An 11,349-nucleotide genomic window follows, 5' to 3' on the forward strand; every position below is an offset into this window, starting at 1 on the left:
TATTTTTGCAGTTGTTTTTATTTCTTTACTTAACTTTTGTTCACCACATAAATTTCTTTTTTTAGAAAGAAATTAGTTTTTGCTTGGGGGTATTTGACTGACCTTGGTGTGTCCAAACTTGTAGTCCTCGTGATTCACATCAATGGACCCAAGCAGCTTCTCAGAAGCCTTCTTGTTGTCCATGAACTGGCCCTCGGGGATGACACTGGCATTCAGTACTTTGTACCTGAATCAGGAGAAATGTCAAGTTGTAATACATTTACATTTACATTTAAGTCATTTAGCAGACGCTCTTATCCAGAGCGACTTACAAATTGGTGATAGGTCGGTTATATTACGTAAAATAATAAGGCTATTCTGATGTTGGGAAAACTCTTTGAGAAGATTAGTGTGTGCGCGCGTGCGTGTACCTCTGCTTGAAGTCAGCATAAATTATTCTACTGGGGAAGCCCTTCCTGCAGATCCTGATGCCCTCCAGAACACCATTACACCTGAGCTGGTGGATAACCAGAAGTTCTCCCATCAGACCTGGAAAACACAAACCAAGTCTCTTTAAATACTCATAAACAGGTTAAAGACTGGTTTGTTAATAATATTGATACTGTACTGACAAAGATGTCATATTTAACTCAACATCTATTGTACCTGGAGTCTTTGACTCGTTGAGATCAGGCTTGGCGTACAAAGTGAGGATGAGTGCTCTCAAGTTGGTCATCAGTTTGCCCAGGATTCTCTGTAAGAGGGTTACAAACCATGTTCTCAGAAATCATTTCTGATAATCACTACAGCTGAATATCCACATTTTGTGCTCACCCTGAATCTGAGGACACAGTCTGCATGGAACCAAATCTTCTTCTTCTTGCCTCCTTTCTGTTGTAATTGTTATAATGGAGAAAGTTCAATATAAATGGAGAGAATTCGCGTTAATTTCACAATTTATCTAATGCAAATACTTGCCACGAGATTAAAATAACACTCATTGTATGAGTAAATTAACTCCAGTAAATCACCCTGACAAATTGTGATACATTTCTGGAAGCAGTAATCAGTGTTGAAAGAATAATAAAATATGCCTCGCCCCTTGTTTAACAAAGTACAGAGAGATTTAATTGAGAAATGTAACCACCAAATGTATAAACAGAGCTAAGAATTAAAGGACTGACCATCCATGATATCAAAATGATAGTATTAAATACCGTAGTAGTGTCTTATCATATTTTGAGGTTGTAAAAGTATGTTTCCCTTTACTTTGCTTACAAACATTTAAACAAGCTATATTTCAAGTTTGATAGTACAACGGCTGAACTAAGCCGATGTTCTTCAAGAAAGTTATGTTCTTCAACAACGAATGGTTACATGTCTTAAGTCCACAAATGGATGAACAACTGCAGACTGACCCTTTAAAGAAAAAATGGGACTGATTTGTAACTAGTTCTTCATGAAGTCTTTTGATGTTCTGCTAGTCTACCTCAGGTGGGCAATGATATAGAGGGTCGCCATCAGTTTGACTGCTGACTTCCGACAGCTGAAGAACTGAGTCATTCAGGGGTCCTTGTTCTTCTCCAGCCAGCCAGTGATGTTGTAGTCCACAGTGCCGGCGTAGTGAACCAGGGAGAAGTGGGCCTCTGCCTTGCCTTTGGCTGGCTTGGGTCAAACGCCTTGGTTTTGCCAAGATGCTGGAGTACAGCTTGTCCTTGAAGGTAGTGTCTGAAGACTTGGGAACATGCACTCCCTCTCTTCAAGGATGGAGAAGATGCCCAATGGCTTTACTTAAAGAGATGTACATCAAATTAGTGATATTTACATTTAGGATCACATTTATTCCTTTAGCAAATATGCTATTATCAGAGTATCTTCATTTAGTGGCACAATAGGAAACATATTGAGTTCTCAACAGTCAGATGAGTTGTACCATGTGATAATATCTCCATTTCCAGCTTTGCTGTTGAGGTCCATTATAACTTGACAGACAGCTTACCTTCTCAATAAGCTCAATGCAGGCAGCCAAGTCCATGCCGAAGTCAATGAAGGCCCAGACGATTCCCTCCTTCTGTAATTCTCTTGTTCCAGGACGAACATGGTGTGGTTGAAAACTGCTGCAGTTTCTCATTGGTGAAGTTGATGCACAGCTGCTCCATGCTGTTGTACTGTTGAAGGAATTTCAGAAGGGATCATTTCATCATCATACAAGGCTGTAATCCCTCTCAATCACAACTAATTGTCTTGTTCTGGTCTCAGACTCACGTCAAAGATCTCAAACCCGGCAATGTCGAGCACACCGATGTAGAACTGCCTTGAATTCTTGGTGTCCAACATCTCGTTGATACGGATGACCATCCACAAGAACATCCTCTCGTAGATGGACTTGGCCAGAGCCGAGACTGAGTTATTAACCTGCAATGATAATACCTCAAATGAATACATGAGATATTGACCATGTCTAGTGACAAGGTGAAAAGAGCTTGGAGAAAACATCATCACTATTCAAAACAAGCAATTCACTCATCACCAAGATATTTCTGGTGCTCAGAAAATGGTAGAAGCTGTGTTTGGCCGCCTTACCTGAGGCACAGTCTGTCCCTTGGTCACATACTCGTTGCCGACCTTCACTTTGGGGTAGCACAGAGCCTTCAGCATCTCAGCTGAGTTCAGGCCCAGCAGGTAGCCGATTTTATCAGCCACTGGAGAGAGAACCAACAACAACAGACTCAGAAACACAAGATCACTTGATTCTGATGTCACACTGACAAAAGGGTTCGGCCAAGTTTTTTGTGGGTCTAGGTTTTGATTTGAACCCACATCCATAATTTTAAATCATTTCTGGAGGTTGTAAATTGGTCTCCATAAATGATCTCTTGCCGACTTTGAGGAGGCTCTGTCTGTCTTACACGTTGTATATCTATGAGTGGGACTGGGACTAATGCTTTACATATTGTACATCTATGAGTGGGACTGGGACTGGGACTAATGTTAAGAAATTGTATATCCATGAGTGGGACTGGGACTGGTACTAATGTTAAGAAATTGTATATCTATGAGTGGGACTGGGAATGGGACTAATGCTTTACATATTGTATATCTATGAGTGGGACTGGGACTAATGTTTATATATTGTATATCTATGAGTGGGACTGGGACTGGGACTAATGTTTATATATTGTATATCTATGAGTGGGACTGGGACTGGGACTAATGCTTCATATTTATACATATTGTATATCTATTGATCTGGGACTGGGAATGGGACTAATGTTTACATATTGTATATCTATGAGTGGGACTGGGACTAATGTTTACATATTGTATATCTATGAGGGACTGGGACTGGGACTAATGTTTACATATTGTATATCTATGAGTGGGACTGGGACTAATGTTTACATATTGTATATCTATGAGTGGGACTGGGAATGGGACTAATGTTTATATATTGTATATCTATGAGTGGGACTGGGAATGGGACTAATGTTTACATATTGTATATCTATGAGTGGGACTGGGACTGGGACTAATGTTTACATATTGTATATCTATGAGTGGGACTGGGACTAATGTTTACATATTGTATATCTATGAGTGGGACTGGGAATGGGACTAATGTTTACATATTGTATATCTATGAGTGGGACTGGGAATGGGACTAATGTTTACATATTGTGAGTGGGACTGGGACTAATGTTTACATATTGTATATCTATGAGTGGGACTGGGACTAATGTTTACATATTGTATATCTATGAGTGGGACTGGGACTGGGACTAATGTTTACATATTGTATATCTATGAGTGGGACTGGGAATGGGACTAATGTTTACATATTGTATATCTATGAGTGGGACTGGGACTAATGTTTACATATTGTATATCTATGAGTGGGTGGGACTGGGACTAATGTTTACATATTGTATATCTATGAGTGGGACTCACCCTCTGTGCCGTCTGGCTCGGCCTGCTCCTCACGCTGCTTCTGCTTGAATTTCAAGTTGCCATGGTGCAGTACAGCTCCTGTCAGCTTGTAGATGCTATTTTTCTCATCATTAGTGAAGCCCAGGATTGTAATGGCATCCTGGCATTAGACAGGAAGTACAACAGTGATGAACTGAATGGTAGTTTTCTCACATACAGAACACTACAGTTCTGTTCTCTCACCAGAACAAATGGGATGGATACATTTGACTGGGTTCTCAGATGCACGTGATTACACTTGACCAACACAGGTAGATGACAGCACAAAATACATTTGACACAGTTCCACAGGGACTTAGTGACACTCTCTTGTGGATGTCTTACATGTACAGTATGGGCCTCAAGGTGAAGTGTGAAGGCATGAAGAGTTCCTTGAGGCATATGCCTAACTAACTGTCACTCGGACTTTCATAATTCCTATATGTGTTCATTAATTAAATTCACTTAGTCTATTTTATGAGAATTTGTAAGATTCTTATTTGCATAAAATAGACAGAGACCAGTCTTATCAAAATGAGATAATAGTATTTATACTCGGAGCGCGCTGCCATGAAACCACGAACAACAGTTTATGTACAAAATATGACGTCATAGGTTATAAAATGTCCTTCCTCCTATCGACCAGGACAAAACAGGTTGAAAAAGTTTATTCCAACCCCCTCATCCCTCGCTCACCCCCTCGCTCACCCCCTCATCGCTCGCTCACTCCAGACACACACTTATCAAGATTCACTTCTGCAATCTTCACCTTCATCCATCACTAGTTAGAAGACAGTTCCAGATAATGGAAAACCCAGGAAAACCCTGCTGCCTTATCTGAACATCCCAGAGCTAAGTTGAGTCGGTTCAACCATAGGTTAACGATCCTTTCTGCTTACTTAAAACCCACAATCCAGTCCTTCCCAACCTGGTTGGAATGGTATTTATTATGTTTAATTACCCCCCGTTTCATATTACATAATCCCTTCCTTATGAATTAACATTATTAATCAGATATAATAAAACAGAGTAGAGTTTAATTAGTTACAGTTCTATTTAAAATGTAGTTATTGTTTAGTCATTATTCATAAAACTCCTAACACTAACTCAAGGCATTTAGAATCAAACAAACAAATACATGAAAATTCCCAGCTGCCACCAGGTTGGAATTGCACAGGTTGGTGTATGGTGGCACATATATAGTGATGATTCAGTGTGTATGGTGGTCCTACCCATTCCATATATAGAATATGATGATTCAGTGTGTATGGTGGTCCTACGTTCCATATTAGAATATGATGATTCAGTGTGTATGGTGGTCCTACCCGTTCCATATATAGAATATGATGATTCAGTGTGTATGGTGGTCCTACCCATTCCATATATAGAATATGATGATTCAGTGTGTATGGTGGTCCTACCCGTTCCATATATAGAATATGATGATTCAGTGTGTATGGTGGTCCTACCCATTCCATATATAGAATATGATGATTCAGTGTGTATGGTGGTCCTACCCGTTCCATATATAGAATATGATGAACTCTTTGTTTGACTCACGTCTGTGGCATCCAGCTCTTCCTTGTCGTTGATGCTGGCCACAGTGATCTGACCCTGACTGCACATGGGGAAGTCGTAGGGGTTGGTGGTGATGAGTGACATTTCTATGGACAACAGAGGATGTCTTGTCAGTTAAATCTCTTAGAATTCTACTGTCCTACCTTTACAGTATCTCTCCTTTACTCAGTAGATGGACTCAAGGATGTAGTATAAAATAAATAGCATCAACTAAGACTCGTGGACTAGTGCATCACAGTCCATTACTTGATAGATATTTCCCAAAGACCTGACCCATATCTAGATGCCTTGTTACCATGGATGTACTCATTGTAATAGTATTTATAATGGAGGTAGGAAACATTCCCCCTGAACCTCTACTTTGGCTCACCAATAATGTCAGGTTTGTGATTGGTCATCATCTGGAAGAAGATGTGGTAACCTCTCTCATCGGGAAGCTGGAAGGACACTCTGGACTTCTCTAGCAGGTCTGAGAGAGAGAGAGAGAGAGAGAGAGAGAGAGAGAGAGAGAGAGAGAGAGAGAGAGAGAATATGAGATAAATTATATGATGATATGCTCTCCGAATAAGAATATATGTGAATTTAGGAAATCATTGAGAAACAATGAAAATCAACTCACAGGTCTCAATGTCAGCTTTAGCCAGTTTGCTACCTTGGAAGTGAATTCTAATGAATTTACCCTAAAGTAGAGCATGGGGGTTAGAAAGAGGTTAACTAAATACATCTAACATTTTACTTTGATAGACCCCTTTAAATGTTACAGTTTGTTTGACATCTGTTGATGTCAGAAGGGGAAATACTGAAATACATTTGTCAATATTAGATTTCCCAGTATGCCCTTCATACTTACTGAGGGCGGGACGAGTTGTCGTTCCTCACAGTCTTGGCATTACCGTAAGCCTCCAGCAGAGGTTAGCAGCAATGATCTGATCCTCAAGAGACCCCTGATTGAGACAAACACAAGTTGCTCAGAAACTGGTTCAATTAGTTATTCTCAATTGTGATCACATCCCGCAAATTGAAATGTGTTAGAAAGGTTCAGCCTACCTGCATTTTGCCTGGTTCTGCTTCCTTCTTGGCACCAGACACTGCAATGGTGGCAAAGTACTGGATGACACGCTTGGTGTTGACAGTCTTTCCTGCACGGATTCTCCGCTGGTTAATATGACAGAGAAACAGGGGTTTTAGTCACATGTTTGAATGTCAGATCGGCTTTCACTAAGAAATAACATTGAAAAATACACTGTTTTCGACATAAATTAACAAATATCACTCATCAACTCATTTCTGTCGTAGCCTAATCCATTCATAATGTCATGTATTTTCATCACACCCAAGTGTCCCAACATATTGCAGTAGAAACCCTTTCTCAAGTGAGATTTTAGTAAACAACTTACGTAATCAGGACGGACTGGTTCTCCTGGTCTGCAACAAAACAACATGTTGATTATCATACTCAAGCAACATTATGGGGACATTATTGAATTCATAGCATCATCATGGATTTAATTTTGGAACATTTTCCATTCAAGGCAAGTGAAATCAGATATTACCAGCAAACTGTTCTAACGTAGGCTGACTAGAAAACAGTAGATACATCTCTAAACATATTTTAACTTCCATCCATCCATCCATCCATTCATTAGAGCTCATACCAATCTGCATGAACTGAAAGGCGTTGTCAGAGACGGAGAAGATATGGGGTGGAGCCTCCATCCTCTTCTTCCCTCTGTGGCGTTAACAACCTCCATGTCGTACACAGGAAGCCACTTGTAGGGGTTCACCGTGGCACAGAACAGCCCAGAGTAGGTCTGGATGAACGAGAATCAATTCAATTAGGGGATGAGAACAATCAGATTGACGTTGTAGGTCTACTGTATTGGTCTGTTTGGTTTCTACCATGACTTTATGTGTAGTACTGTATGTGTGTGTATGTTTATACAGGTATCTTACATAGATCATCCATGCTGCATAACGCTCTTTGAGGTTATACAACACAGAGGCTTCATTCAGGTAGGTCATCATGGCCATGTCCTCAATCTTGTCGTACCGGGGGTTCATCTGGTAGGCGTCTGCTTCCTTGAACTCTTTTCCTGCCTGAAACAGTCAGAAATATAGATTATATGCAGATCAAACTGGGCAGGACTGAATTCTGTTTGCTCATTAAATACAAGTTCAATCTTTACATTTAAAAATAAAATCTGCACACCCCCATCCAATCCAACTACTTTGTCATCAACCACTCACACATGGTGATTAGTAACTAGTCAGTACAGAAAATATCATGCTATTTTTAAATCGCAGCGATAAAAGTATGTGTTTGAAGGTTATATTCTGCTGTTGTTACTTATTTAATTTAGTCTATTGGCATGTTTTGATCATGTTGATGTTTATTTCAAGACATGGAGTAATTTGAATACTTTTTAAATCAGGCTTACCTCCTTAGTGCCGTCCGGATCTTGCTGACTGTCACAGTACACTTTCCTTCAGTCCTGGCAGTGACCAAACCCTTAAGGTAAAGCTCCTTGGTGTCTGCGACATAGCAGGCGTTCTTTGAATCAAAGTGCGGTTTGTGCCTCCATCCTCTCCTTCTCAGGCTTACGGAGGTATGGCAGCCTTGCCGTAGATTTGCATCTCGCGTCCGTACTCATGGTGACGGATCACTAGGAAAGAGGCGAAACAAGAAACATGATTGACTCTGTGGTGCTTCCTCCACAGTCAACAGAGTTGTGAGGGGTTTCTCTCACAGAACATTTGTCACTTTTCTTATGAAGACTCAAACTATGTCTCACCTTCTTTTCCCCCTTCTACAGATGAATGTGTACTTCTTGGAGAACCCTGGGAAACATTAGGGTGGTGTGAATACGTACAAGTCTAAAGCATTATCATTTAGCCCCCCGAAGAGGTAGAAAACATTTAGAACTGTATAATTCAACACAATCATTACAGCCTTGGTGTGAATAAGTCTAAAGCATTATCATTTAGCCCCCGGAGGGCCAGAAAACATCATTCAACTCAATCATGACAACCTTGTTCAATTAAACTACAGATGCAACTGGTAACTTTCATTTCCTGGTGACAACTCACTTAACTACACATTCTGTCAATACTTCAAATAAATACCCCTGAAAACCCAGTTACATTAGAAACCAACCCCTCCATTTCTAAACAGCAGGAGCACAACTTTTGGCAGTAAATAAAAGCTACATGTTTCAAGTTTAATTTTTAACACATTTAATGTAAAAACATTTCAAATGAATTCCAGTTGATTGCATATTGTAAAATCTGACAATGCAGAAATAATGTACATAACTAAATGCAGAAGTAAACTGAAACAGGCCATTTTGCCACTGCCTCACATGCTGAGTGCTAAGATGACACAAATGTAAACATGTGAAGAGGTGGAGAGAGTCTTACCACAGAGGAAGAAGGTGTCTGACTTATGGATGCTGGGGTCTCAGCCTGCTTATATCTGGTTGAAACTGACAACCAGGCAAAAGTTAATTATGGACCACTCTGGTAAAGGACATGGATTGACTGAGAGACCTCTGTATTTCTGTGTCTCACTAGCGCCACCAACTCCCAGGAGAACCACACTCCCATTACATTACTTTTTAATGGAATATTTGTCTCTAAATTGAATTGAGTTAACATCGATAAGAGATAATAATAATTAATAATTAATAATAATTATGACAGTATCAAAAGTTTGCGGTATCAGATTGACTCCAATGTTTCTACCATAGCGCCTCAAATACTGTAATGGAGTTCCTGTTAACCCAATACCACTAAAAACATTTCACAATAATCTGACCTTATTTCATTCAATTTTAGTTACATTCATCTTTATCGGCAACTTAATGTTTTTCTTTGACCGATTGTTTATACTTTTGCAAACAAATCTGAACTGTCTCCTCAGGTCACCTCATACTTGTGATCTATCATATTAAATACATATTTAAAAGCTGTGTCGTTATTTATCTACAGTATGATCTATTGAAGATGCTGCAGGAGCTTTTTTTGTCTCACATTTCAGTTGTCTAAAAAAACGGTCCAGGAGGATTCTTCAGGCTTACATAACATCAGTACAGTATTTAAATCATCTTATCCACTCATATTTCTGACAGCCAAGTAGCTGCCTCAAACTTTATTACACTCTGAGGTAAACGGTTTAGCAGCTGGCTTCTTTAAAACTGCTTTAAAATGACTATATAGTTACTATAAAGTAACAGATTCCTTTCCATTTCCATGACATTTGAATGAATCCTTTACAAATACAGTTTTAATATCTTTCTAACAGACAGCTCTAGCAAATCAAATTGTATTGGTCATATACTGTACGTGTTCAGCAGATGGGGTTAGCAGATGGTGTTGTTGCTGGTGTAGCGAAATGCTTGTGCTTCTAGTTCCGACAGTGCAACAATATCTAACAAGTAATATCTAACAATTTCACAACATATACCTCAATGCAACTTATGAAGGAGACACCATCAGCAGAGGCATTGCTTTAAATCATTTTAATAAATGTATTTGATCAAGGTCTTCTTTATGGACAGGCATTTCACATTCTTCAAACTCTATCAAATCTTTTGTGTTTCAAAACCTCTGCATTTAATAGTCGTTTAAATGTTCTTTGTGTCTAACGTGGTTCCAGCTATATTAATGTTCAATAGGGTGACGTTCAGACAGAAATGTATTGTGTAGAACAGATATGACTGTCTGTCAGGTAGAATAGAGAATCACGTCAGCTCTATTCAATACATTTCTATCAGCAATGTTCAGAACATTTCACCTGAATACCTCCTGTTTGTTCTGTGTCCGCAGCACATCAGTACAAGAAGCCCCATAGAGGGCAGCTGCTGGATGCACTAGTTGAGCAGATGCCACTGTTATTAGACACAAGATATTTACTTGGCGTGTTTGTGGGTGGAGAACATCAACACCATGCAGACTAAGAGTTTATGAATTCAAAGTTATTTTAATGTGCAAAGATCTGGCATGATATTCGACCTGTGTTTTGGTATCCGAGGGACATAGTGCTGGGGTGGAATAAGAACCTGCACAACCATGTGGATGGGGGCTGTCCAGAACAGGAGTTTCTGGCCTCTGACACTGTTAACTGCCAGATGTCATTAAACCGTTGAGTAAACTGACATTATAAAACTGTCATTGTACATAGTTAACATATTTTGGCAGGACCTTGGGAGGATCAGACAATAACTCTTGATCTAAGACATTTTAATGGTGCCTTCAACGACTTAGGCTCGCAAAGTAGTTTAATCACCACAGACAGGAGTTTGCCTGAGACAACTGAGACACCCAAGAGGCACTGGCACTTTTAACATGATTCAGTCCATTAAAATGTCAGTCAAAATGTACATCTGGATATGACATGTCACATGCTGTGGCATGGATCCACAGAACAACCAAGCTGGATTCCTTCAGCTCTTATTCAGAATCTCAATTATCTCACTGTCCATCTATTATGGTGGCCAACGTCAGCAATGTCAGGACCTCGTGGTCGACCAATAAGGTCTAAATTATGTGCTGTTCTGCCCCGGATCTCTCTGTGGTTCACATTACAGGTTATGAGGTCTTTTCAGCATGCAGTGTGAAGTCAATGGAGGGCTGAATGTAATATTCAACTCAGACATTTACAAGGAGAAACACATGGATCAATTAGCCGTTGTGTTTTTCTATCGAGCTTTACAGATCTTTAGACAAACACACAACCTGTTACAAGAAGTAGTTCCCATGGTGACCCCCCCTGTCAGTGTAGTTCCCATGGTGACCCCCCCTGTCAGTGTAGTTCCCATGGTGACCCCC

General features: G+C 39.9%; 1 pseudogene; it reads right to left on the bottom strand.

Annotated features, from left to right (window-relative positions):
- Positions 1-102: 102 nt before the first annotated feature.
- LOC135566976 (myosin heavy chain, fast skeletal muscle-like) lies at positions 103-8,174 on the bottom strand (annotated as a pseudogene).
- Positions 8,175-11,349: the final 3,175 nt, after the last annotated feature.

Source organism: Oncorhynchus nerka, unplaced genomic scaffold, assembly GCF_034236695.1.
Source record: "Oncorhynchus nerka isolate Pitt River unplaced genomic scaffold, Oner_Uvic_2.0 unplaced_scaffold_2811, whole genome shotgun sequence".
Taxonomy (NCBI): domain Eukaryota; kingdom Metazoa; phylum Chordata; class Actinopteri; order Salmoniformes; family Salmonidae; genus Oncorhynchus; species Oncorhynchus nerka.